General features: G+C 33.7%; 2 pseudogenes; one reads left to right on the top strand and one right to left on the bottom strand.

Moving 5' to 3' along the window:
- Positions 1–26,772, bottom strand: part of LOC137404761 (two pore channel protein 2-like) — a 272,314-nt pseudogene extending 245,542 nt beyond the window's left edge.
- Positions 537–22,465, top strand: LOC137404034 (baculoviral IAP repeat-containing protein 7-B-like; annotated as a pseudogene).
- Positions 26,773–27,038: the final 266 nt, after the last annotated feature.

Genomic DNA, 27,038 nt, shown 5'->3' with positions numbered 1-27,038 from the left:
GATACAATATACATGTTGATCTATCAACTATTAGTATACAATTAACCGATGCTGCTTCCTTAGGTGCTAGACATAGAATGAATATAACTATAATTGAGCTACTTCTACATAAATGAAGTAAATACATACATGTACTTCTACTTGTATATAAATGGATGGACTGAATAGGAGTTGTGTTCCTACTATAGTGTTGCTATGGACTGAGTAGATAATTCCCAACTCCACAATCAAATTATAAGAATATTGTACACGTATGCAGCATGTAAGCAATGGTTGTTGATGCATACTTGTTTCCGTTAGTGAGAGATAATATATGCTATAGGAATGTATTGTAACTGCTAAGTTTCCTACCTATCAACTAATCTCTTGACATTTACGTTTGTGGGAACATCGCTAATATACAGCTATTTCAAAAACATGATTTTCAGCTATAACGAAATTTAAAATGAAGTAAAAAGTTTGAAAGCTGCAATGCAGGCTATAAAATCGTCGTAGGTTAGAGATACTAGATGCTAGAGATACTCCTTTAATTCTCAATGCATATTTATTTAGAGATCTATGACAAGTTGGAGGTAGGTTAGCAGATTTTTTGCTATAACTTTTCCTTTTATTTCCTATATATGTTTATAAATATTATTGCTATGTATAAATAATCTAAAGTTTGGTTTGTATTATACTTTCAACTACTGTCAGCTTCAAAAATTTCCACATGTCATCACGCTGTACTCCAGAAAACCTGATTAGCTTATACTTAATACAATAATGTCATACAACAATACATAAATACAACAATATATAAGCAAGGGAATTGTGTATAGTCACATATATATGCGCATACGTGCATGCGTTTATACATACTGGTTTATTGTAACATATTGATCTAATAGTGTTAACTTATCAAGTTTTATTCAATTTCTTCATGTATTTTGTACTTAAAACACTGAAAAAAAAGTTTGCCACTATTTATAATGTGCACATTCATGAACAAAATTTCCTAGCTATTTGAAAATGCTTTCAACAGATGTTCATTTATTGCTACTTCAGCCTTCACAAATCATCCAGATGCCTGTGAGAAGCTTCGACGCATTAGATGCGGACCGACTCAGACAAGCTGCTGAGTATGTACCAGGATATGACTGGATACCAGGAAGGTTTGGCCCACCACCTGGTATTCCAAAAGATAGGAAGGAGCAATTTGGTGAGTAAAGTGAAGATAAATTAGGAAATAAAAGTTAAATTTCTAAAGATGTACTTACACAAAATTTTAATAGATTTTATCAGAAAGTATCAATATGTTTTTGTCATTTGCAATTTTCTTTATGCTCGAGATGATTTGACTGTCAGGAAGTTTCAAGATTAAAATTGACCAAACTTGATAGCAGTTAGAACATGTGTGAAATTACATCCCAAGTTGCTATAGTTGATATCGGCTATTATAACCTAATATCGGCTAAAATAACCAGTAGGGTCTAGAGTAAAAACTTTTAGTTATAGTAACCATAAACATAAGGTAATGCTTAAAATAACCAGTAGAGTCATAGTTAATAACAAGCAGATAAGAAAGTATTTCATCTGTCATCCTTTTTTTCTGCTAGAAGTCCATGTGCTGCCAGAGGCAACAATGATACTTCTAAACTAGTTTCCATCACAGATACTAAATCTAGCAAAATTAGTACTGTTTGGTTATAATTATGGTATAGGTGTGAATGCATTCGTGTGAAACAAGCGAACACTTCTTGAACAGTATAAGATTGTAGCATTAAAATGAAATAAATGAGAAATAAAAAGATGAAATAAAAAAAGCAATCATCTTTCCTAAAAGTTTCATCAACTTCTGATACCATTAAATTTTTTAAGATGCTGGCATTCATCTTACAATAATCTAACCAGATAGGTCTGTTAAGATAAACCTTTAACATCAGTTATCAAAAGACTACTAAAAACTAAACTTGATTTCATGTGTCAATTATATTGTTTTGGCTGTAATTATTTTCATAGAGTCAAGAAACAGTTTAAGTGTTGTTTCTATAGAGTGAATGTCTGTGAAACACAATGTGTACATTTCTATGTGTCTGTTATAAAAGGTTAATGTTTACCAGAGGTTACCAGGTTACCTGTTTATTTCTTTTGCACTAACAATCTAGTCGTGTACACTAATCTTCAAATAGCTTATGATATTGCAAGAAGCTTTGTTGTGGTAAATCCGGTTACATACATTCTGCCATTCTGAATTAGACCTTTAAAAGTTTTATAAACAATTTTTGCCAGTCAGAACTTAAACTTAGCATCTGTCACCAAGAGGGTTAATCTTTAAAGTGTGTGTGTGCGTGCGTGCGTGTTGACCCTATCAAGTCCACCAGCTCCCAGTCTTTATCTATATTGTCATTTGTATAATGTTTATAGATTTCTATTCCATCACGTTTTGTTTTTCCATTCCACAAGTACTACTAGCTTGTAATCAACATGAGCGCGCAAGTCTTTCTTGTTCTCTTTAATATAGATCGCATGTCAGACAAGGAGTTTCTGTACGCTTTCCTAAAACTAAGTCAGGAAGAGAAAGAGTCTCTCATGGTCTCAGAAAGGGAGAGGCAGTGAACCTTTGCTGCTCACTGGCCAATAGAAACAATAGTCAAAGCTAATGACTGTGCTAAGGAAGGGTTTTACTACACCGGTGTAGCGGACAGAGTGCAGTGCGCTTTCTGTGGTGGAATCGTCAGGAACTGGGAGAGAGGAGATGTGCCCAAGTATCAGCATAAAAACTTCTTCAACTACTGCAAAATGGTTCAAAGTGAGTTGCATGTGATGAATATTGTATTTCTACTATTAGCAACTTGGATAGTTTGATAAGATGATCCCAGTTAGTTAAATTTAGTCCTACTCTAGGAAACTTTGAGGAGTTACTATTTCTACAATTAATAAAAAGTTCAGTGTACCCAGATTTTAATATTAATAGTGAAGCATTTTGTCTCCTTAGTATGTCTAATGTTACTTCTAAACATAGCCAAAATGTGTAAATAAGTAGTGAATAATAGTAGAAATTTATAACCCAAATAAATATCACCATTTTGTTATTATCATATGACTGGAGTACAATCTACCAACCAATACTCTCAGACATAACATAGCATGTTGATAAACATGTTGTAGACAAGCCATGTCAGAACATCCCTATAAGTAACTGTGGACTTACTAACGACCTCATGACAAGTCAACTGCTTAGAATGCTATTATAAGGCTAGGTGTTATTAGCACAAGTATTTATCAGTGCCTTTTTATTGCCAAACGATTTCAGTCTACCAAGCAACACTCTCAGGCATAATATAACATGTTGATTATCATGTTGTAGACAAGCCATGTCAGAACATCCCTATAAGTAACTGTGGACTTCCTAAAGACCTCATGACAAGTCAACTGAGTAGCTCTGTCAGGGATGATCAAAGTGAGTATTTGTTGACCAACAGTTCTGTTACAGTTCATTGCCTTGGCATAACATAAAAGAGATGGTTGTTGTTGCAAATCAGTTTTGTTTTGGTAACATTAGTTAGTCTTTGGCCCTCTCATTATTTGTAATGCTATATATAAACCTGGTGTTTACTGGCATGATAAGTAGAGATTGTTTGCACAGTGTAGCATATTTTATCGAACATCAACATCTCTCAAAATGGCAGTTTTACATCTGGTACTATATAGTCTTACAAAGAAGGCATATTATAGATTCATACTATATAGTCTATACAGCTTGTTGTCTATCAGGATATGTGTAGGGTTAGGTGGTTGATGGAGCAACTTAACAGGTTGATACAGACATTTCCTTACATACATAACTTTTTAATTGATTTATCCAATCACTTACCCTGGAAATACTCTATCTGTGTCATGTGAAACACACTACTAAGCATCATGTGACACCAGCTGTATCCGTCTCTACTCCGTTTTATCTAACCAGCTACTGTTGGTGACTTGAATATCAACACGGTCAAACCCAAGGATCCAGCTATGGGTGTCTGCAGTAAGAGAATGGATACATACCTACGATACCCTAGCGGTAACCCAATAGCTGCAGAAGTAGTATAGTGAGAGCAGATCTACACACACTAGGCGGAGCTTAGGGAGCAGGAAGTGACATCACATCAGGATCTGTTTGATTGACAGTTGGGGGGCGGAGCTAGGCGGTGTTGAGTCATGGTGTGAGTCATGGCGATCTGTGTGATTCGTGGTGCGAGTGAGTAATGGTGTGAGTTGGTTGGTGACGTCGCGGTGGTGGTGGTGTCGGTGGCCGAGTGGTGAGTCGGGCCGCGAGACGATTCGCGGTTGTATTTGGGATTATCGGATTTCGTTGGCGTCCGGTAGAGGTCGCTCTTCCGTGCCGTTTCGGGGATTGACGGAGAGCTCGGTGGCGACGGGTTGACGGACGGTGGCGGATGGATTTCGAGATCGTCGGAGCTTGTATGTATTTTCTTTTTTCCGATCCCGAATGAGAATGATGTGTCTGCGAACGAATATTCATTTTGATTGTAAACTTCATAAATTCTGAAATTATCTATCGCCTCTAAGTCTTCATCAGGATTAAAACTTTTCAGAATTGACGGAGCATGCAATCTGAAGGAATTCAGAGAGAAATTAAAACAAAGATTATAAACTCTGTATATCAAGACAGTAATGAGTTAAGGAAATGATATTATGATTAAATTTTATATAGTTTATTTGATGATATATCATAGGGATTTAAACTTACTATCAATGGATATGTTATTGAATAAAAGTTTTGTATATAAAAATGCTAAAACATAATATAAAAAAGACTATTGAATTTCATTCAATCCCAATTTTCTTCTTCTTCTTTCATTGTCGAATGAGAATGAACTGTCTACAATCAAAACATACATTATTTTTAGTGAGATATACTAAAAGTAAGACATACAATCAGATTAGATCATTCATTCAAACTAAAAATCAAATATAATGTAATACTTACTGAAGAAGAAGAAGATCCATCCTTTTTCTGAATGGAATCTTCCTGTTGAGATACGGGAGCCTGCAATTGCAATGATTACAGTCAGGATGGTTTACTATATCCTTGCTGAGATAGTAGACTCTACATTCACAATGGACTCCAACTTAAATTGTAAATTTCAATTGCATTAGTCATCGAATCATAGAATGATATGCAAGATGTAATGCAGACAGAATAGGATATGCAATCAGCTAGAGTAGGACATACAGACAATAAGAAAAACAAATATGTTACATCACATAGTCAGACTAGGACACACAGACAGAGGAGGATATTCAGTTAAAATAATCTGTTTTAATCTGAGTAGGGATATAACATACACTTTGCTAAGATATTGGAGTTTGCAATTGCAATGAATACAATCAGCCTAGAACACATAGTTACTACTCAGAAGAGAAGATTCATTGTATCATTCCTACATAACATCTCGATTGAATTTGTAGTACTTACTGTAAACCGTAATCTTTCGTTGAGATCTTGATAGAACTTTTCACGTAAGAGAAATCGACAAGCTTTTCGCTTCCGAACGCTTATTTCCATTCCATGAGAGCAGTAACCCCATCGCTTCACACATTTATCTACACAATGTAATCGTTCTTGAAATTTCCTTTTTCTGTTGTCTCTGGTACTCATTGTGAAGTTATGAACTGAATTGAAAAGGCATATTCGCTCGAAGGATTTATAACAAGTAGAAGTGTTGTCGCGGTTCAATAATTTTGTGATCTAATGATATATATAAACAGTTTTCGCGAAATTCACTTTCGCGAAATTCAATTTCGCGAAAGTTGACTATATAATATATATGTGTAATTTCGCGAAATCCAATTTCGCGAAATCCAATTTCGCGAAATTCACTTTCGCGAAATTCAATTTCGCGAAAGTTGACTATATAATATATATGTGTAATTTCGCGAAATCCAATTTCGCGAAATCCAATTTTGCGAAATTCACTTTCGCGAAATTCAATTTCGCGAAAGTTGACTATATAATATATATGTGTAATTTCGCGAAATCCAATTTCGCGAAATCCAATTTCGCGAAATTCACTTTCGCGAAATTCACTTTCGCGAAAGTTGACTATATAATATATATAATGTGTAATTTCGCGAAATTCAATTTCGCGAAAATCTGTTTACTATTTTCGCTTCATTAATTCCTTTGGACACACCCATCATTCTTCAATTCACTATATAAGCGTTGCATAATCTGATGGAATATTCTGCCTCATTAACCATCTCTTGATACCTACTTATATTTGAGAATTTGAGTCGATCGAGTGTTGATACCATAAGGCTTGTATGCTTCAGCTAGAATTCTGTTAGCCGGCTACTCGCGATTAAGTTCGTTGAGTGTCGCTGTTTTCAGGGGCTGTTGTGTGGACAAGCGCCTTGGCATTCGACTTGATTGTTTTCCTAGGTTTACCTATGGAATTCTCCTGTTTGGTTTGGCTTAACCATTCCATAACAGTTTCTCGACCAGTAAATAGATGAAGATGATGAACTAGTAAAGGGGCATACATGGATTAATATGTGGATTATTTTGAGGATAGCTCCAACTCAGTGTGAGTATATCAATATATAAAACTTATATCAAAAATGTTACGTTATTGAATCATTGGCTTTGCCGTTTCCGGTTAGTGCATGCGCACGCAGTTCTGTTTTTATCCTCGAGGATGCGTTACACGTTTTTCTAATGCTCTTGTATTGTATTCCTTATTCACATGTACTATTGTACGTTATTCATAATATACGTTCTACAGCATTAACTACACACATATTCAACAAAAAAGGTAAATAATATTCGGTTGTATTTGTTACCAACTTTATTTCGATATAAAGTATATATGTATATTCAATTGTAAGATATAGAAAAAAATTTATGTCAGATCTTCTAGTAATTTAACAATTTGGGAAGTTCCTTGAATATGTACATTGTCAACACCTTCATTTTCTTCGTTATTAAGACTTTTACTAATTTTTCCATACCAATCATATCTATCTAGTATAGTTTTTCGAACTACATGATCTCGTGTATCTGTTTCAGAAATTTTTAGCATAACTGTTAGAAAATCTTCTATTGAACATCCTCTGCTCCAAAATATTGCAAAGAGAAGACAGTAATCTCCACATGTTGTTGAAATAATTGTTTCCAATGAAACAACCTTGTTGCCAATGACGTGCAACTAAATTTTTGGTTCAACATTTCCATTTCTAATTATTTTTTCAAAAACGGTAAAACCAGACCGTTATCGTCATGACAATAAGAAACACACCGAGTTTGTTCAACGCAAAGAAAAGCGTCAGGAATTTTGTGAGAGTAAGAGTTGCTAAACAATTTTACACCTATCTTGTGGAGAATTTTGTTCTGAATAAGATACATTCAAAAGTAAAACAATATATGTTTTCATTTTTTGAGATATTGCTTAAATACTAACGGTATGTCGGATTTTTTAGAAAATCCGTTTGAATTAACTTGGGCAGAATAATCGTTTGGTCAACAATTAACGTGGTAGCGAAAGAGTTAATATACAAGTGAGCAGTGATTATAAATGTATATATAATAATAAAATGTGAGTAAGATAAAAGCTACTGAAGATACAATAAACAAAGCTAGGATTGTGCTAGTCCATGTTGATATACAAGGGAGCAGTGATTATAAATATATATATATAATAAATCGTGAGTAAGATAAAAGCTACTGAAGATACAATAATCAAAGCAGGATTGTACTAGTCTATGTTGATGTACAAGTGGGCAATGATTATAAATGTATATATAATAATAAAATGAGAGTAAGATAAAAGCTACTGAAGATACAATAAACAAAGCTAGGACTGTACTAGTCCATGTTAATATACAAGTGAGCAGTGATTATAAATATATATATAATAATAAAATGAGAGTGAGTAATGTGAGTATATATAATAATACATTTTATTATTATATATAATTATAATCACTGCTCACTTGTATATTAACATGGACTAGCACAGTCCTAGCTTTGTTTATTGTATCTTCAGTAGCTTTTATCTTACTCACATTTTATTATTATATATACATTTATAATCATTGCTCACTTGTACACCAACATAGACTAGTACAATCCTAGTTTTTGTTTATTGTATCTTCAGTAGCTTTTATCTTACTCACATTTTATTATTATATATATTTATAATCACTGCTCCCTTGTATATCATCATGGACTAGTACAATCCTAGCTTTGATTGTATCTTCAGTAGCTTTTATCTTACTCACATTTTATTATTGTATATACATTTATAATCATTGCTCACTTGTATATCAGCATGGCCTAGCACAATCCTAGTTTTGCTTATTGTACCTTTAGTAGATTTTATCTTACTCACATTTTATTATTATATATACATTTATAATCACTGCTCACTTGTATATTAACATGGCCTAGCACAATCCTAACTTTGTTTATTGTATCTTCAGTAGCTTTTATCTTACTCACATTTTATTATATATACATTTAAAATCATTGCTCACTTGTACATCAACAGGGTCTAGCACAATCCTAGCTTTGTTTTATTGTATCTTCAGTATCTTTTATCTTACTCACGTTTTATTATTATATATTCATTTATATTCGCTGCTCACTTGTATATTAACATAGACTAGCACAATCCTAGCTCTGTTTATTGTATCTTCAGTAACTTTTATCTTACTCACATTTTATTATTATATATACATTTATAATCACTGCTCACTTGTATATTAACATGGACTAGCACAACCCTAGCTTTTATCTTACTCACATTTTATTATTATATATACATTTATAATCATTGCTCACTTGTATATCAACATGGCCTAGCACAATCCTAGTTTTGCTTATTGTATCTTTAGTAGTTTTTATCTTACTCACATTTTAATATTATATATACATTTATAATCACTGCTCACTTGTATATCAACATGGACTAGCACAATCCTAGCTTTGTTTATTGTATCTTCAGTAGCTTTTATCAATTATTCTAAAGTGCTGTAAAAGATCATCAGGAGTGTTAATAAAGTACTGAGAATAAGTATGTGTACAATTATTATAAAGTGCTGTAAGAGAACATCAGGAGTATTAATAAAGTACAGAGAATAAGTATATGTACAATTATTATAAAGTGCTGTAAGAGATCATCAAGAGTGTTAATAAAGTACAGAGAATAAGTATATGTACAATTATTATAAAGTGCTGTCAGAGATCATCAGGATTGTTAATAAAGTACAGAGAATAAGTATATGTACAATTATTATAAAGTGTAGTAAGAGATCATCAGGAGTGTTATTAAAGTACAGATAATAAGTATATGTACAATTATTATAAAGTTCTGTAAGAGTTCATCAAGAGTGTTAATAAAGTACAGAGAATAAGTATATGTACAATTATTATAAAGTGCTGTAAGAGATCATCAAGAGTGTTAATAAAGTACTGAGAATAAGTATATGTACAATTATTATAAAGTGCTGTAAGAGATCATCAGGTGTGGTAAAAAAGTACAGATAATAAGTATGTGTACAATTATTATAAAGTGTAGTAAAAGACCATCAAGAGTGTTAATAAAATACAGAGAATAAGTATATGTACAATTATTATAAAGTGCTGTAAGAGATCATCAAGAGTGTTAATAAAGTACTGAGAATAAGTATATGTACAATTATTATAAAGTGCTGTAAGAGATCATCAGGTGTGGTAAAAAAGTACAGATAATAAGTATGTGTACAATTATTATAAAGTGTAGTAAAAGACCATCAAGAGTGTTAATAAAATACAGAGAATAAGTATGTGTACAATTATTATAAAGTGTAGTAAGAGATCATCAAGAGTGTTAATAAAGTACAGAGAATAAGTATGTGTACAATTATTCTAAAGTGCTGTAAAAGATCATCAGGAGTGTTAATAAAGTACTGAGAATAAGTATGTGTACAATTATTATAAAGTGTTGTAAGAGAACATCAGGAGTATTAATAAAGTACAGAGAATAAGTATATGTACAATTATTATAAAGTGCTGTAAGAGATCATCAAGAGTGTTAATAAAGTACAGAGAATAAGTATATGTACAATTATTATAAAGTGCTGTCAGAGATCATCAGGATTGTTAATAAAGTACAGAGAATAAGTATATGTACAATTATTATAAAGTGTAGTAAGAGATCATCAGGAGTGTTATTAAAGTACAGATAATAAGTATATGTACAATTATTATAAAGTTCTGTAAGAGTTCATCAAGAGTGTTAATAAAGTACAGATATTAAGTATATGTACAATTATTATAAAGTGCTGTAAGAGATCATCAAGAGTGTTAATAAAGTACAGAGAATAAGTATATGTACAATTATTATAAAGTGTTGTAAGAGATCATCAGGTGTGTTAACAAAGTACAGATAATAAGTATATGTACAATTATTATAAAGTGCTGTAAGAGTTCATCAAGAGTGTTAATAAAGTACAGATATTAAGTATATGTACAATTATTATAAAGTGCTGTAAGAGATCATCAAGAGTGTTAATAAAGCACTGAGAATAAGTATATGTACAATTATTATAAAGTGCTGTAAGAGATCATCAGGAGTGTTAATCAAGTACTGAGAATAAGTATATGTACAATTATTATAAAGTGTAGTAAGAGATCATCAAGAGTGTTAATAAAGTACAGAGAATAAGTATATGTACAATTATTATAAAGTGTATTAAGAGATCATCAAGAGTGTTAATAAAGTACAGAGAATAAGTATATGTACAATTATTATAAAGTGCTGTAAGAGATCATCAGGAGTGTTAATAAAGTACAGAGAATAAGTATATGTACAATTATTATAAAGTACTGTAAGAGATCATCAAGAGTGTTAATAAAGTACTGAGAATAAGTATATGTACAATTATTATAAAGTGCTGTAAGAGATCATCAGGAGTGTTAATAAAGTACAGAGAATAAGTATATGTACAATTATTATAAAGTGTAGTAAGAGATCATCAAGAGTGTTAATAAAGTACAGAGAATAAGTATATGTACAATTATTATAAAGTGTATTAAGAGATCATCAGGAGTGTTAATAAAGTACTGAGAATAAGTATATGTACAATTATTATAAAGTGCTGTAAGAGATCATCAGGTGTGGTAAAAAAGTACAGATAATAAGTATGTGTACAATTATTATAAAGTGTAGTAAAAGACCATCAAGAGTGTTAATAAAATACAGAGAATAAGTATGTGTACAATTATTATAAAGTGTAGTAAGAGATCATCAAGAGTGTTAATAAAGTACTGAGAATAAGTATATGTACAATTATTATAAAGTGCTGTAAGAGATCATCAAGAGTGTTAATAAAGTACTGAGAATAAGTATATGTACAATTATTATAAAGTGCTGTAAGAGATCATCAGGTGTGGTAAAAAAGTACAGAGAATAAGTATGTGTACAATTATTATAAAGTGTAGTAAAAGTCCATCAAGAGTGTTAATAAAATACAGAGAATAAGTATGTGTACAATTATTATAAAGTGTAGTAAGAGATCATCAAGAGTGTTAATAAAGTACAGAGAATAAGTATGTGTACAATTATTCTAAAGTGGTGTAAGAGATCATCAGGTGTGGTAAAAAAGTACAGAGAATAAGTATGTGTACAATTATTATAAAGTGTAGTAAAAGACCATCAAGAGTGTTAATAAAATACAGAGAATAAGTATGTGTACAATTATTATAAAGTGCTGTAAAAGATCATCAAGAGTGTTAATAAAGTACTGAGAATAAGTATATGTACAATTATTATAAAGTGCTGTAAGAGATCATCAAAAGTGTTAATAAAGTACTGAGAATAAGTATGTGTACAATTATTATAAAGTGCTGTAAGAGATCATCAAGAGTGTTAATAAAGTACTGAGAATAAGTATATGTACAATTATTATAAAGTGCTGTAAGAGATCATCAAGAGTGTTAATAAAGTACTGAGAATAAGTATATGTACAATTATTATAAAGTGCTGTAAGAGATCATCAGGTGTGGTAAAAAGTACAGAGAATAAGTATGTGTACAATTATTATAAAGTGTAGTAAAAGTCCATCAAGAGTGTTAATAAAATACAGAGAATAAGTATGTGTACAATTATTATAAAGTGTAGTAAGAGATCATCAAGAGTGTTAATAAAGTACAGAGAATAAGTATGTGTACAATTATTCTAAAGTGCTGTAAAAGATCATCAGGAGTGTTAATAAAGTACTGAGAATAAGTATGTGTACAATTATTATAAAGTGCTGTAAGAGATCATCAGGAGTATTAATAAAGTACAGAGAATAAGTATATGTACAATTATTATAAAGTGCTGTAAAAGATCATCAAGAGTGTTAATAAAGTACAGAGAATAAGTATATGTACAATTATTATAAAGTGCTGTCAGAGATCATCAGGAGTGTTAATAAAGTACAGAGAATAAGTATATGTACAATTATTATAAAGTGTAGTAAGAGATCATCAGGAGTGTTATTAAAGTACAGATAATAAGTATATGTACATCTAATCTGATTGTATGTCTTACTTTTACTATATCTCACTAAAAATAATGTATGTTTTGATTGTAGACAGTTCATTCTCATTCGACAATGAAAGAAGAAGAAGAAAATTGGGATTGAATGAAATTCAATAGTCTTTTTTATATTATGTTTTAACATTTTTATATACAAAACTTTTATTCAATAACATATCCATTGATAGTAAGTTTAAATCCCTATGATATATCATCAAATAAACTATATAAAATTTAATCATAATATCATTTCCTTAACTCATTACTGTCTTGATATACAGAGTTTATAATCTTTGTTTAATTTCTCTCTGAATTCCTTCAGATTGCATGCTCCGTCAATTCTGAAAAGTTTTAATCTTGATGAAGACTTAGAGTTCATGTAAATCTCACTTCGATCCAATATCATGAGAGCTGGTGTCAACCATTGAAATGATGAGGGAATGTTATACTTTTGAGGTTCGATGATCGAACATAATACCACACGCTCTCCCTTACGTTCAACGAAGAATTGCAACGCAATCTCACAATTGTCATTTTCTTCAGACTTATTTGCTTGTATTACTTCTAACGAAGCTGGAATATCCAAAACTTTTAGATCAATCCATTTCCATGGTTCTTGCATTTCCTCGGTTTTAAAAACTGTTGCAATAGGTGACGTAATTTTCTCATCTCCTTCCATATAATTTTCCTTGGATTCGAATAACCGCTTTACTACCGAACTTTTTCTTGATGATCTTCGTAATGACGTAGTTCTGTTCAATCTAGACTTGGTTGGTCTTCTATAGTCTCTTTGTTTCATATTCAATTGGGAAGTTCTTTCAGAAATAATGTCGATATTCATACTATTGGAAGTTGACTCCTCAGAAGCTCCAGTAACAATCAACACTAACTAATAATACTTCATCAATTTATACATTATCTTTAAAAAAGTAGTGGAACCATAACAGCGATGGATAATTTCAGAATTTATGAAGTTTACAATCAAAATGAATATTCGTTCGCAGACACATCATTCTCATTCGGGATCGGAAAAAAGAAAATACATACAAGCTCCGACGATCTCGAAATCCATCCGCCACCGTCCGTCAACCCGTCGCCACTGAGCTCTCCGTCAATCCCCGAAACGGCACGGAAGAGCGACCTCTACCGGACGCCAACGAAATCCGATAATCCCAAATACAACCGCGAATCGTCTCGCGGCCCGACTCACCACTCGGCCACCGACACCACCACCACCGCGACGTCACCAACCAACTCACACCATTACTCACTCGCACCACGAATCACACAGATCGCCATGACTCACACCATGACTCAACACCGCCTAGCTCCGCCCCCCAACTGTCAATCAAACAGATCCTGATGTGATGTCACTTCCTGCTCCCTAAGCTCCGCCTAGTGTGTGTAGATCTGCTCTCACTATACTACTTGCAGACAAGCTTTGTGAAGCTGGCTTTCTGTATGAAGGCATCGAAGACAAAGTGAAGTGTTTTTGGTGTGGTGGAGGCTTTGAGATGTGGAAAAGGGAAGCTGATCCGTGGGCAGCTCATGCAAGGTATGTGTACAATTTCTCAGTTCCTCCCTTGGTAATTTTCATTACAATTTTGGCTAACTCCTTTTACAAAACAAATTGTATTGCAGTATTTAGTAGCACTTATGTTTGTTTTTAAGGTGGTATCCAGGCTGTACTTTTGTTCAACAAACAAAGGGATTGGCTTTCATCAAAACTGCCCGGCTACGGATGGCTCCTGATGATGTTGCTTTATCAGAAACTCTGCTTTACAACAAGGGAGATGTTTCTTTTCTTGGTGAGTTGTGTATCAGTTTACTTCAACTCCTGGTCTTACATCAACATTTAGAGATTTAGTAGCAAAAGAATATATTATTCTCATGTAAATATCAGCTTTATTAACCCATAAGGCCAAAAGTAAACCTAGGGACTACTAATATTAGAATATTGCTGATGCATTGCTGGGCTCTTTTGACATGTTTGCCGGAAGATTGAGTGTAACCCTATTTACGTGAAAACTACTATAATATTTGTCTTAAGATAACAAATTACAGGTTCATTTCTGATATTATCTGGTGTTCAGTTGGTTTGCATATTCAGACGCGCTAAAGTAAAAACCTTTCATTTGATTTACGAAATCAATTAATATTATTCTTTTCTATATGAGACGTCCAAAACAGCCCTGAATTTATACCTACTACTGTTATAAATACTGCAAGAAACTAAACAAAACTGTTTGTTGTGATGGTCATAGTAGCTAAAAAAAGGAAGATTTGACACAAACTAGTTTCCTACAAGAAACTTTTGCAATCTATATGTAGGAAGTAGTATGTGTGCCTGTGTGTTGTGTGCATGAGTTGTCTTTCCATGTCATCTTTATGCTGTCTAGACTTCCAAGGGATAGGGCTGTCTAGAATCGCTGGTAAATTGTCATGTAGATTATCGAAGAAAACTTTGGTATTGACATGCACTAAGACTCTTTTGTAACCTTGTCGATCATAAATCATTTCATGAGGAAATAACTCCTGATTAAAGAGAAATCTTCCCTTAATGATCTATCCAAAATGGTTAAATGGTTTCTGTCATACTAGAATGTGTAACTCACTTCATTGTGACAGTATACGAGGAACTTGAGGAACTAAGTACAGTCACCATGACATACGAGCTTAGTGCATTCCTAGACTGAGCTCTTGTGTCAACTTTTTCGTATTTCAATTCAAATTTTTCATAAAATAACTACATGTATGTGCAAACTAATTCATTCCCTTTGAAAAATCACCACAAAAAAGTTATTACAATGCAAAACATGTTTTTAATTGTTTGATTTCATCACGTAAGGTCCAAACATACTAAGTGATTTTATCGCATGAGTATTTTAGCGCGTCATGAGGAGCGCGGAGATATCAGTGGCGTGTGCCTTAACACAATTGAGCGATTCACCAGCAAATGATAATCGTGGGCTCCCAAACTGCTAATATAATTTTAAATCATTAGTTTCTTTGGAGTTATTAATAAATCTGAGTCAATATGGCGCCGTCTAGGCAACGACGTAAACAACTTCCGCTTTTATTAGTAGGCCTGTCTCACTTTCATGGATTGTACACTACAAGAAAACAATGGTTCTTGTATTTTTAACAGTAATATTTTACAACTTTTATATGTGGTTTACTCTATAGCAGTTTTTATTTTTAATTTTTTTAATATTTACCATTGTCACTATGGTCAACCTGCACAACGATTGACTCCAAATGTTTTCAAGTGGTTTTTTGTAACTTTTGTGTGTTATGCCGTACAGGACTGGGAGTGCTTATATTAAGTTTATGAACAATTCAGTGTTCATTCTGATAATGTTTCAATCGTAACTAAATAGCAAAATGTTGCTGCTGTGCGTTGGTGAACATCGATAAGAAATGATTACCCGACATAAAATTGCATTCTGGGAAAAACCAACCAATCGAAATATATCTCGCTAGCGATAAAGTTGTGATAGAGAATGTCTAGCCTTATCGCTTTGCATGTGTGAGTTTTAGATATCACCAAGTGTGTTTGCACCTTTACACTTACAGACTAACAAATACCTATCCAGTGGTTAGGATCTGTAATATAATGTCACATTATTATGTACAGTATTGTATGGAGTTGTCACCTCCGAGATAAACAGTAGACAGTAACTGCTAACAGCGGTGTGATAGAGACTTGACAGCGACACATTTGGTACATTACACCTGTGTGACACTGCTTAGCACAGCGTAAACTTTAAAATTAATTTGAATAGACTTGGCTTACTATACATGTACACACACACTTAGAGTAAGTTTTAATCTTACATTACTTAATTCTAATATTTTTTCCATTTTCAATTGTCTTTTTCTCTTTTTCTATGCGTTAGGCTCTTTTTGCCCAGCTTTTAGCCAGCCTTTTATACAACTTTTTCAAACTGATCTGGTGAAACTGGCCAAAGGATGTGGTTGTCATAAGCAGCCTTTCACATACTTGGCCACCTATCGACCGCATCAAGATCTGTCTTGTATGCTCGCATCTCAAAGTTGTATTCTATCTCAAGACAAAGATTTGCCCAGAATTTTCTTCGCATCTCAAATTTCCCATATGTTGTAACACCCGTATGTTGAGATATGACTGTATGCTGGTGGAGATTCAATAATGCAAGAGCTGAACTAGTAAACTTACTGAAGCCTTTGCTGTGATTCTTTGCAGAGGGAGGAGCAAGTAGTAAGGATGACCAATCAGTGACAACTGGTGTCACTGATTCAATCACTCAACCAAAAAGGTGGGTATCTCATATTTAACTGTTCTTATTGGTTGCCATTAGATGACACTCAATACTAACATTGTCTCCCTCCGTATAACACAACCTTATATTCTTATAGGAGGATAAACGTGGTTGAGCTGATCACTAACCCTAATGATCTATCTGAGCAGGAATGTAAGGACCTGGTTGATGCTCTCAGATGTAAAAAGTGCAGGAAGAACACGGTGAGCTATTCTTACTATTCTATTATTAGCCATATACAGCGGAGTCTGAATGATTCGGATTTTGATAATTTGAATTTATGTTTAATTCAAACATTTTTTAGGTTCCTATCCCTCTATATCACTTAAAATTGTAAATAGTTTGACTAATTTGAATTAACTATTTGACTTGTTACCTTCAAGTTTTAATAACGCTGACTTCACTGTATTTATTAAATTAGGGTTTCAATGAGTCGATGGTTTACATTTCACATCGATTTCATTATTGACCAGTTTGATTTATTGATTTGACTGTTGATAACCGTATGTGTAATATTTTTTACATGTAATTTTATATAGTTATAGTCTATTCTTGACTAATGGATGTTTTTTGTTGCAGTCTGGAGCCGTTGTCCTTCCTTGTGGATGTTACCGCCTCTGTCAGGACTGCAGCAAAGGGAATCTTCCTGCAAAATGCCCAGCATGTGCAAGTCTTGTAAAAGGAGCCTGCAGGACCTTATGAAGTAGCAAGAAATGATGACCAATCAGTCACAGCTGGTGTCACTGATTCAACCACTCAACCAGGAAGGTGGGTACCTCATATTTAACTGTTCTTATTGGTTGACATTAGATGACACTCAATACTAACATTGTCTCCCCCTGTATAACACAACCTTATGTTCTTATAGGAGGATTAACGTGGTTGAGCTGATCACGAACCCTAATGATCTATCTGAGCAGGATTGTAAGGATCCGGTTGATGCTCTCAGATGTAAAAAGTGCAGAAAGAACACGGTGAGCTATTCTTACTATTCTATCATTAGCCATATATTTATTATTAGGACTTCAAAAAATTAATACTGTAAAACCTTCATTTGAGCGCCATGACGTTCTATTTTCAACCCTTCTTTCATATTGGCGTTCAATTAGACGTGGCCTTCAATAAAAGGGTGGCGTTCAATTTTTCAACTAGCTGCTCAGGATTTTGGGAAGTTAAATTTCAGTTATAAAGGTTGACTTGCAATAAAATTCACATTACAGTTATTTGGTATCAAAAGATTCGCCATGTCTTACTCTGTTGTGTAGTAGGTGCCAAATATGTGGGAATGTGATTAAAAGCTCTTAAAAGCTCAAAAACGAACAGAAAATCGCAGCCACACGAGACCGCCGTAGTTTGGATTCGTTTTCCAAAACGGCTAAAATGTGACGTAGTTGTTACAAGCTACGCCACAATACAAATGGCTACATAGACACTATTCCTATTACAAATCGCTGATGATCCATGTTAAAACATAGACATCCTGATGATACTTCAATGATGGCACCGGAGAATCAGACCGGGACCCCATAAGCTTATCATAACTGGCGCTAATCTATTTGTCAACACGACACACGAGTGTAGCCTTAGTAAATACCATAAAGCCTCCATATGAATGGCGGTGTATTTATCAACCCTTCCTTATAGCGGCATTCAAATAAAGGTTTTGCGGCATTCAAATAAAGGTTTTGCGGTAGTTACCTGACATTGCTTGAAAAGCCGCATGATCAATACTCTATTGAAAGGCTTTTCAATAGAGTATTGATTTGCAATAGGGATTTCAATGATTCACAATCAGCAGTTCACATGAATGGACATTGCTTTGTCCCATATAGTGACTCAATCATTCAAAATGTTTATCTGGTGACGACTGGAACATTCCCGTATGATTCAAGGTCACGGAACTCTTACTGATCACTTCCGGTACTGATACAGAATATATAATTTTGATGAGTTGGTGTAGCACAGTGTTATGATAACCAGAGGCATCAGCTGCCACCATTGTTCAGTTGAACAGAAAGTAGGTGTTGTTACCATTCTAGCAGAATTAATAATGAACTTAAACAAAATCTTTTGTAAATTTTATTAGAAAGTATCGATATTTTTTATCATTTGCTATTTGTGTTGATGTTTAAAGTGATCTGACTGCCAGGATGTTTCAAGATTATAATTGATAAAACTTGATTGCGATTAAAACACTCAGTAGTTGCAAAGAGACTGTAATAATAGATGGTTAATGCTTCAACTTGAATACTTCAACCGATATCAACTATAGCAACTAGTGACATCATTTCGCACATCTTCTGTGCCTTTTAATCACGACAAAGTTTTATCGTTTTCAATCTTGAAACATCTTGGCAGTCAGATCACCTCAAACATCAAAAACATTCACAATCGATAGAAAAATACCGATACTTTCGGATAACATCTACTAAAATGTTGTGTAATTTCATCTTTAAGAACTGATTAACTAGCCAGCTAATTAAAAGCACCAGCAAACTTAATGTTTTCTATTTATCCCAAAGGGATACGAATGCTAAAATACAACGACCAATAAATTATGGAATAGGGCCTGGGATAAGCATTCGTTCGGCTCTACGCATATCAGAGATTTACTGCCCTTGCAACAGTTACGATGATTTCTGTGTTTGTGAGCTGAGCATAGATACACTGCCCTGGCAGCGACAAAATGCTTGCTGTATCTGTCAGAAAGCCTTACTAAACAGCTAAAAACACAGACTTTAGTGAGTCAGCTTTTAGCCATTCCTCTTGTGAACCAACAATGATAGAATTTCAAAACTACGATGTTCCTTGCCGTCATTGATGTAAAACTTTTAATGAACTTTTAAATATTTTAAACACATTAGTATGAAAAGAGTATGAGACTAAATAATATATTTTAATATAATTTTATATAATAATGTATTTTATAAGTATACAAGTATAAAAAAGCCTCTTGTGTAGACAAAGCGAAAGATAAATATGTGATCTAAAAAGTCAGATTCCAAAAAGTATACATATAAAGTTAACGAAGGTCTTGTAGAACCTCTACTCGCAATCTTCGTGACTTAAATTGTCTCCGATACCATGTAATATTCAAGCAAATAATTGACTCACTAAAATTAATTTCCAATGCCGGTCACAATTTCAGAGTGTTGCAGTTCCATTAATGAATGTAAAAATCCCAAAAGGTGAAAACTGAAAGGAAAATATCAAAGTTTAACTGAAAAGTAACACGTGCATAGCTAAGTACAAAGCTATGATAGCTATGTATTGTAGCTACATAGCTACAATCACCCCTCCACTTCTTTATACTAACAGCATCACCAAGGCTAAACCTTCACCTTTCTCTCTCTAAGCTGAAGTAACAAGAACTAATTCTTTTATCTATTACAGCTTCACTCTTTAAATTAATCATTTTTGACATTTTGTTTATATAATACATTTTTTTTGATGCTATGTGGCAATATCTGCTTTATTTATCATAGAATTTCGGTCTGCGGAATAGATTAAAATGTATTTTTATTAGAAATATTCGATCTCACATATGCCAGGACTAACAGATGAAGCAGATCTCAGAGCATTTGAATCCATACGTAGAGGGCGATGGTAGTTGGTTGATGGTGATGGTGTTTATTCCATCTCAATGTGGTGAATAATAAAAGGAAAGTGTTGAGCATAAAATAGAATAACAGCATTTCGTGATTGGATAATGCTCTCCAATCAAAGTCTGCATTGATCGGGAGACATTCAGCTTATCCCTACTCACCCAAGCGGAATTAACAATGAAACTCAGCCTATGCACTTGTCTACATATTAAGCAAACTCAAATTCCCAAGAAATTAATCACGATCAATCATAGTTCAATATATGGGAAAACTGACTTCATAAATAGTCCATTATATGGTGATAAGTGCAGTTGCAAAACTATTACAGCTTTTGATATAAGCATTCTTTGACAAACAAAATAAGGAAACTGAAAAGACTTTTAGGGACTTTCAGTGAATATGCAGCTAACTTAATTTTCCCTATGTTTGTAATCCAGCATTATCATACTGGACAAGCAAATTTTTGTGAAGTATTGTAACAAGACCTAACTCACACCTGGTTATCCTCAAACTCGTAATAATTCTTCACAAGGAACTCTAGCTGAACAAATAATAATAGGTTTTATTTTTGGATAAATCAGATATCTATTATATATAACTTACTTTTTCCAGCTCAAGGAAAAACCATGAATGTAACATGAATTACGTAACCTCAACAGATGAAGGAAAAACCATAGCCGTATCATGAATTACGTAGTCAACAGATCAAGGAAACACTGATGATTCCAGCTGTGAGCAATATATTTAGTAATACAGTAGTCGCTCCTATAATGTATACCTTTGATAACGTAAATCCCTTTAGTTTTTGCTTCGTACTATGTAAAAAATTCCACCTAACGTAAAGTGTCACGTTGCCACAATTTTTTAAATTCGATTTGAATAAGGAAAATCTCGTAAGTAGCCTTAAAATATCGCTTTCTTTTTTGCCTCATGTGGGAAAGAACACAACGTATGCAGTCATCTCAATTCATAAATATATATGAGTACTCTGCAATTTAGTTCGCTGAGAGAGATTGTCAAGTGTGTCGATAAAACACAGAAAATATGTAGCAAAGCAATTATTCGGAAATACTCGAAGACGATTGATTGGCGCAGACACTACGCGGTATACCACTGAATGTCACGAGTTGTAGTTTCGTCAAAAGCTATATTTTATCTTAGTGTCGAACACCCATCAACGCAAAGTAAACTATAGATATATTTTGTTTTACTTTATTTTAGACATACAAAATATTTTTACAATTTTTCTTTTACAAAATAGACTTTGCTTGCTATAAAAATGAAAAGACCAATGTAAATTGACATTGAAAGCAGTGCCCTCAACTTATAGCAAAATTACAGTAATCATGAAGGGGAAAAGTTGTCAATGCAAACAATGAAACCAATAATACTAGCTATTGTAAAACCATTTGATTGAAAAGTTAAGTCTAGTTTTTTTCTTTTTTGAAAAACTAAATAATTATGTCAATTGGGGAAGATTTTAGAGCGGATCAGATAATCTACATGTATTTTACTGTACATATAATGTAAAATCTCCATTACATAAACATCCCCGGGACAGATTATTTACGTTGTAGGAGAGTCTACTGTAGTTTGGTTTTTCATAATCTGTAGGAGGTTTTTCATAATCTGTAGGAGGTTTTTCATAATCTGTAGGAGGTTTTTCATAATCTGTAGGAGGTTTTTCATAATCTGTAGGAGGTTTTTCAACTGCAAAATGAAAAGTAAAAAAAATTAGTGGTTTAAAGATCTGTTAGGTTTGCGCATGGCAAGAAAAATAACTGCTTTAGTCTTTACATCTTATCAGTTTGAAAAAAGGATGAACACTTTCACAACTTTTACTAGCATCAATGGTAATCTCCCTCCCTCTAAATCTGCTTCGGGTCATCGCAGAATGTCATACCAGCAGTCGGCACAATGGAACGCTCTGCCTGATGAACTACGTAGGGTTGTGAGTATGCCCACTTTTAGACGTGCCATCAAGCTGTACCTGTTGAGCGATGACTAAATAGTTTCTGGCTGCTTGCTGTTAACTTGTGGCCCAGCGCCTTGACTAGCAATGCTACTGCGCAGTTTGGGCCTCATCATTATTTCTTTTTTTTTCTTTTTTCTGTTTTCATTTTTTTTGATGAAATAAAACAAACAAACAATCTCTAGTAAAGAAGCAATACCTTCGCTACGATTTGAAAAGCTGGCTTCTCTTTTTTGCTGAATTTTCATACAGCGAGTCAAACAATAAGACTGGCTTAGCGGAAATAATTTCAGTGATACAGGATCAGCAGAGTACCTTCTCGATTGACAAATTCACTAGAGCATTTTTAGCATACACTAAATAGCTTTATTATATTGACATTTATTGTATAAAAGCTAGACAAATAACTCATGCTTTAACTCAGCTCAGAAAGATACGTATAAACTAAAAGGTCTAATGCTCTTTTACCAGAATCATATATTATTTATTCTGTCATATGCTGCTCCAATAATAAAAATGATTACATAGAAGTTTGTGTATAAAAAGGTTACTGTTGTAACCGAAGCTATCCATCCGACCTTAACCTTTGAATGCGACAACATTGGTACCTTTTAGAACTGGTACAAATGTAAAAATGAGATATTGGACTGTTTTTGTGAGATGCTTTGTCTGACCGAACGAAGAGGGAACCATTTATGCAACTCCTGCTCAAGATAATACAACAGTCCATGTGTAAAAGTTTTAAATTTAATAGGTCTTAGCGATCACTACGAAGAAAAGCCGAAAATTAGAGCTGGTAATATAACATTTGTAATGTCACATTTTAAAAGTTTGACTAAATAAAACTAAGAAAATTAAAAAGAGTATTAAATTAAAATTAAAAAGAGAAGGTATTGAACTTTAAAATGGCTTTTGAAAAACAAAACGAACCAAAAGGTAATATCAATTAATAATAAAAAATTCATCCGCATTTAGTGAAAAAGATACCATAAATAAAATAGCTAAAAATAGTAAGAAAGGCTTAGCCTTTTGGTAAGGTGCGTGTGTCAAATCAATGGTTGCAATTTTCGTGAATTCAAATCAATAAATAAGTTATCGCTATAACTGGACAGACGACAACCTTGGAGATTTATATTTATATATTATAGATTGTGAAGGGTAGGCGATTAGAGTCCAGATGTCTTTTATGCACCCTATTTGTACAACCATACGTGTAGAGATCCCGACAGCACCTGAAGTATTACTATCATAAAAGTAGTAATAGAGCACATGACACATTTTACAATAATAACGCTCACCAAACTGTTTGCTGACTTCCTCTTCTTATAGTCGACGAATATGTTTTGAAACTGCTCAGGAGAGAGATAGTCGAGGGAGGTGGAAAGGGAGGCCCTCAAACATTCCTTAGCCCGCTCACTGATTCTCACTCTAGGTATTGTGGCCAGAACAGCATTCTTAGGTATGCCTGTGTAATACCAGCGCGAACACTGTAGTCGCATTTCGGACTTGCCTCCCATGTCTGATAGTGACAAGCGTGTAGTAGGCCCCTTGTTATTTCAGGTTAGTAAAAATCATAACAAACAAAGATAAGCAGAGTTAATGCTTTAGTAGATGTCAGAGAGACCAAGAATCAAATTATCATACAGGACTTGATATTGGTCAACCTACCTACTATGACATTAAATGAACTAAGGCTATGATGTCTGGTAGCACAAATGATGCAAATAGAAACCTTCCAAGAAAGCTGCTGAATAGCTTTATATTGTTTGCTGAAGGTACAAAGAGATGTGCACTTTAACACATAAGCTATTAAGAACATCTGTTGGTGAAAGCTGGCTTTAACACCCTCTTCAAATTATTGATGGGGAAAATGAGGATTTGAAATCTGATAGATGAGGATATTAGTATGAACAAATTTCGCAAGCCATGGAGTTGAGAATCAACAATCCCGTCCCGTTGCACATGGACCAATACGCTCACTCTACTCATTCTAAGCTGCTGCTGTCGCAGCATCTCAAACGCTGCCCTGATGCCTAGATGACGCCTGAATAGGCTTGAGGTCATGGAGCCCTAAAATAGAGGCAGATTGTTATGAACAGATGTTATTAATTTAACTGCCAACAGCATCCAGTTGACAGCTGCTGTCAACTACTGTCGATATAGTTCACACTATATCGACATATGTCGACGTTTTCCTTTCTATTACTGAAGTATTGTGGCATCAGTGAAAAGATATGGCGATATACACTATGTTTCCATGACATGGATGATGCGCAAATTTGAGACAATCCGCAACAGCTTCTGTGTCTGTTTTGATAAAAACCAATTATAGAACTGCTTTTTATGTCTGCCCTTCTGCGCAGATGGTATCTATAAACACCTTTACTATGCATGTTTATTGATTATACTATCATCCATGAATCACAAAATATTTTTACAACAACAATAATTTTCTATCACACTCAAAAAGACAAAGACTGACCGAGATGCTGCCACAAGTTCAAGGAGTGTGACAACAGCTATATACAATCAAAGGTCATACAAAGGTCATAATACAAAAATACGATTATTTTTGTTTCAAAGCCAACAAACCTTGGCTATTTTTTCTCAGTAAATGCAAATCCAACAATATAGCCCTAGTTCTTTAGAGATGAACAAACCCATCAGAGGAGATGCAATTTTTAAGCAAAAGCATGATTTAATGATTCTTTCAAGCGAAAATCTTTTTGTAAAGTTGATCACCGGCACATTACTAGCATAGTTACAGCTTTCATGAATCATAATAAGAAAGACAACAGTACATGTTGGTAATTATTGATTACAGAGTCATCACGTCATCTAAATTAAAATTGGAAGTAATGTGTATAAATTATCGAACAAGTCCACTGATTAGACAGACACATTAAATTTTAAATATGTAAAATGGCCATATCCTTTTCAATACAAATGAGGTCAGATCACAAAAATTGCTTCTTAGCCCTAGGTAATAGAGAAACCTCTCAGCTTTTCGAACTGTTTTCGCAATTGAAACCGAAGCAATGTAACTTGAGATACAGCTTCTTATTGAAGGTGGTTTTGGTCAATATGGTCAACACAAAAAAACTGAAAAATTTGTGTTCAAAGATGATGACGGATTGGATTTTAAACAACATTATTTGTTGATGTTTAGGAAGGTCATAGTGACCTCGCGTTACAAACATTACATATCTATGAATGTAGGAAATTACTTGGCTTCACAAAAGTCCAAGCCACATTGATAATTTTCCCTTTGGAAGCCCATTGTGCACTAGATAAAATGCCTATTTGTATTGAAAATGATACGGCTTGTCACATATAGATAAAAAACTGACCTTGAAATAGCCTTTGAACTGATTATAAACCACTGCGGTTAGCATATTCATGAGGCAGTAGAGACCTGCAAAGAAATGCTATTAGCTAGTTTAAAAAAGGATTTTTTTCGTAAGCAAGTAATACTCTGCAACCGATTCTGTTAGTTTAATGAAGTCCAAGTACATTAAAGTAAACACCAAAAATATAGAAATACCTCATTTGAACTGTTATTTAGCCTGACTTAGAACCAATGAAGACCTATAGCTATAGCGCAAGTGCTAGGGTTAGCTCATTGTAAGTAGTTTTTTTTATACTTAAATGGGATTTCCATACAGCTGAAAATCATTCCTAAAAAGTGTTAAAGCTGTCACCCAACTATTGTCCTGACCACGGTAATGTTATTTTCACCCAGCTGTTTGCACACATAACTAACACTTCAATCAGCTACTGATGATTGCATATTAACACTTGCATCCAGTCATGGTTGTTATTTGTGGCGCAAATAATATATCAGTGTTCATATGATAAACAATAACATTTTCTCTTACCCAGCACAGCAAATACCTGCAATGACATATTTTAGTTCTATTGGTACAACCTTGCTCTTCAACGTACTGAAGGGTCAGAAATTTTTATTTAGTAGTCCAAGTCTGAGCACACAAGATAATGGTACATTTATAACAAATTACATTTATAGAAAATCAATTTCAAACCCCCATCCTAATATTCCAATATGGATTGATAAAAATCAGACCAGTTCCCAAGCAGATTTCATCTGACAGTTGCTTTGCTCACTTCTGTATTTGGAAACATATGTGACTTCCAATAAAGATGATTTCAACATACATGTATATAACGAAAGGAGGAAATTATGCTATGCGAGTGACTAACTGTGCCTTCCAGGAATGTGTCAAGAATGGGAATCAGCTCAAATTAAAATACCAATTACCGATGGCAAGAAATACTATGAAGAAGAGGGCAGACATACGGTGCTGGGTATAGGCTGGCATCATGACTGTAACAGATAAGGGTAACAAATGAGAATGAAACAGTATCGAGAAGGTTTTAAGTAATTTTCTGAACCTTTCGAAATCCCAAAAAGCTAGGCTACAAAATAAGTAAAACCCAATTTAAGAAGACATAGTAGTCCTGCCTAAAGATAAAAACAGGTGAACTGCAACTGATGAGGTGGAGTTCAAGCCTCCCAACACATCACTGTCGGTCTCTGAAAAGCCCAGCCACTTTGTATTTCCCAAATTATACCAACTAACTTCTAAGT

Source organism: Watersipora subatra, chromosome 9 (genome assembly GCF_963576615.1).
Source record: "Watersipora subatra chromosome 9, tzWatSuba1.1, whole genome shotgun sequence".
NCBI classification, from domain to species: domain Eukaryota; kingdom Metazoa; phylum Bryozoa; class Gymnolaemata; order Cheilostomatida; family Watersiporidae; genus Watersipora; species Watersipora subatra.
This window is presented reverse-complemented; position numbering and strand designations above follow the sequence as displayed.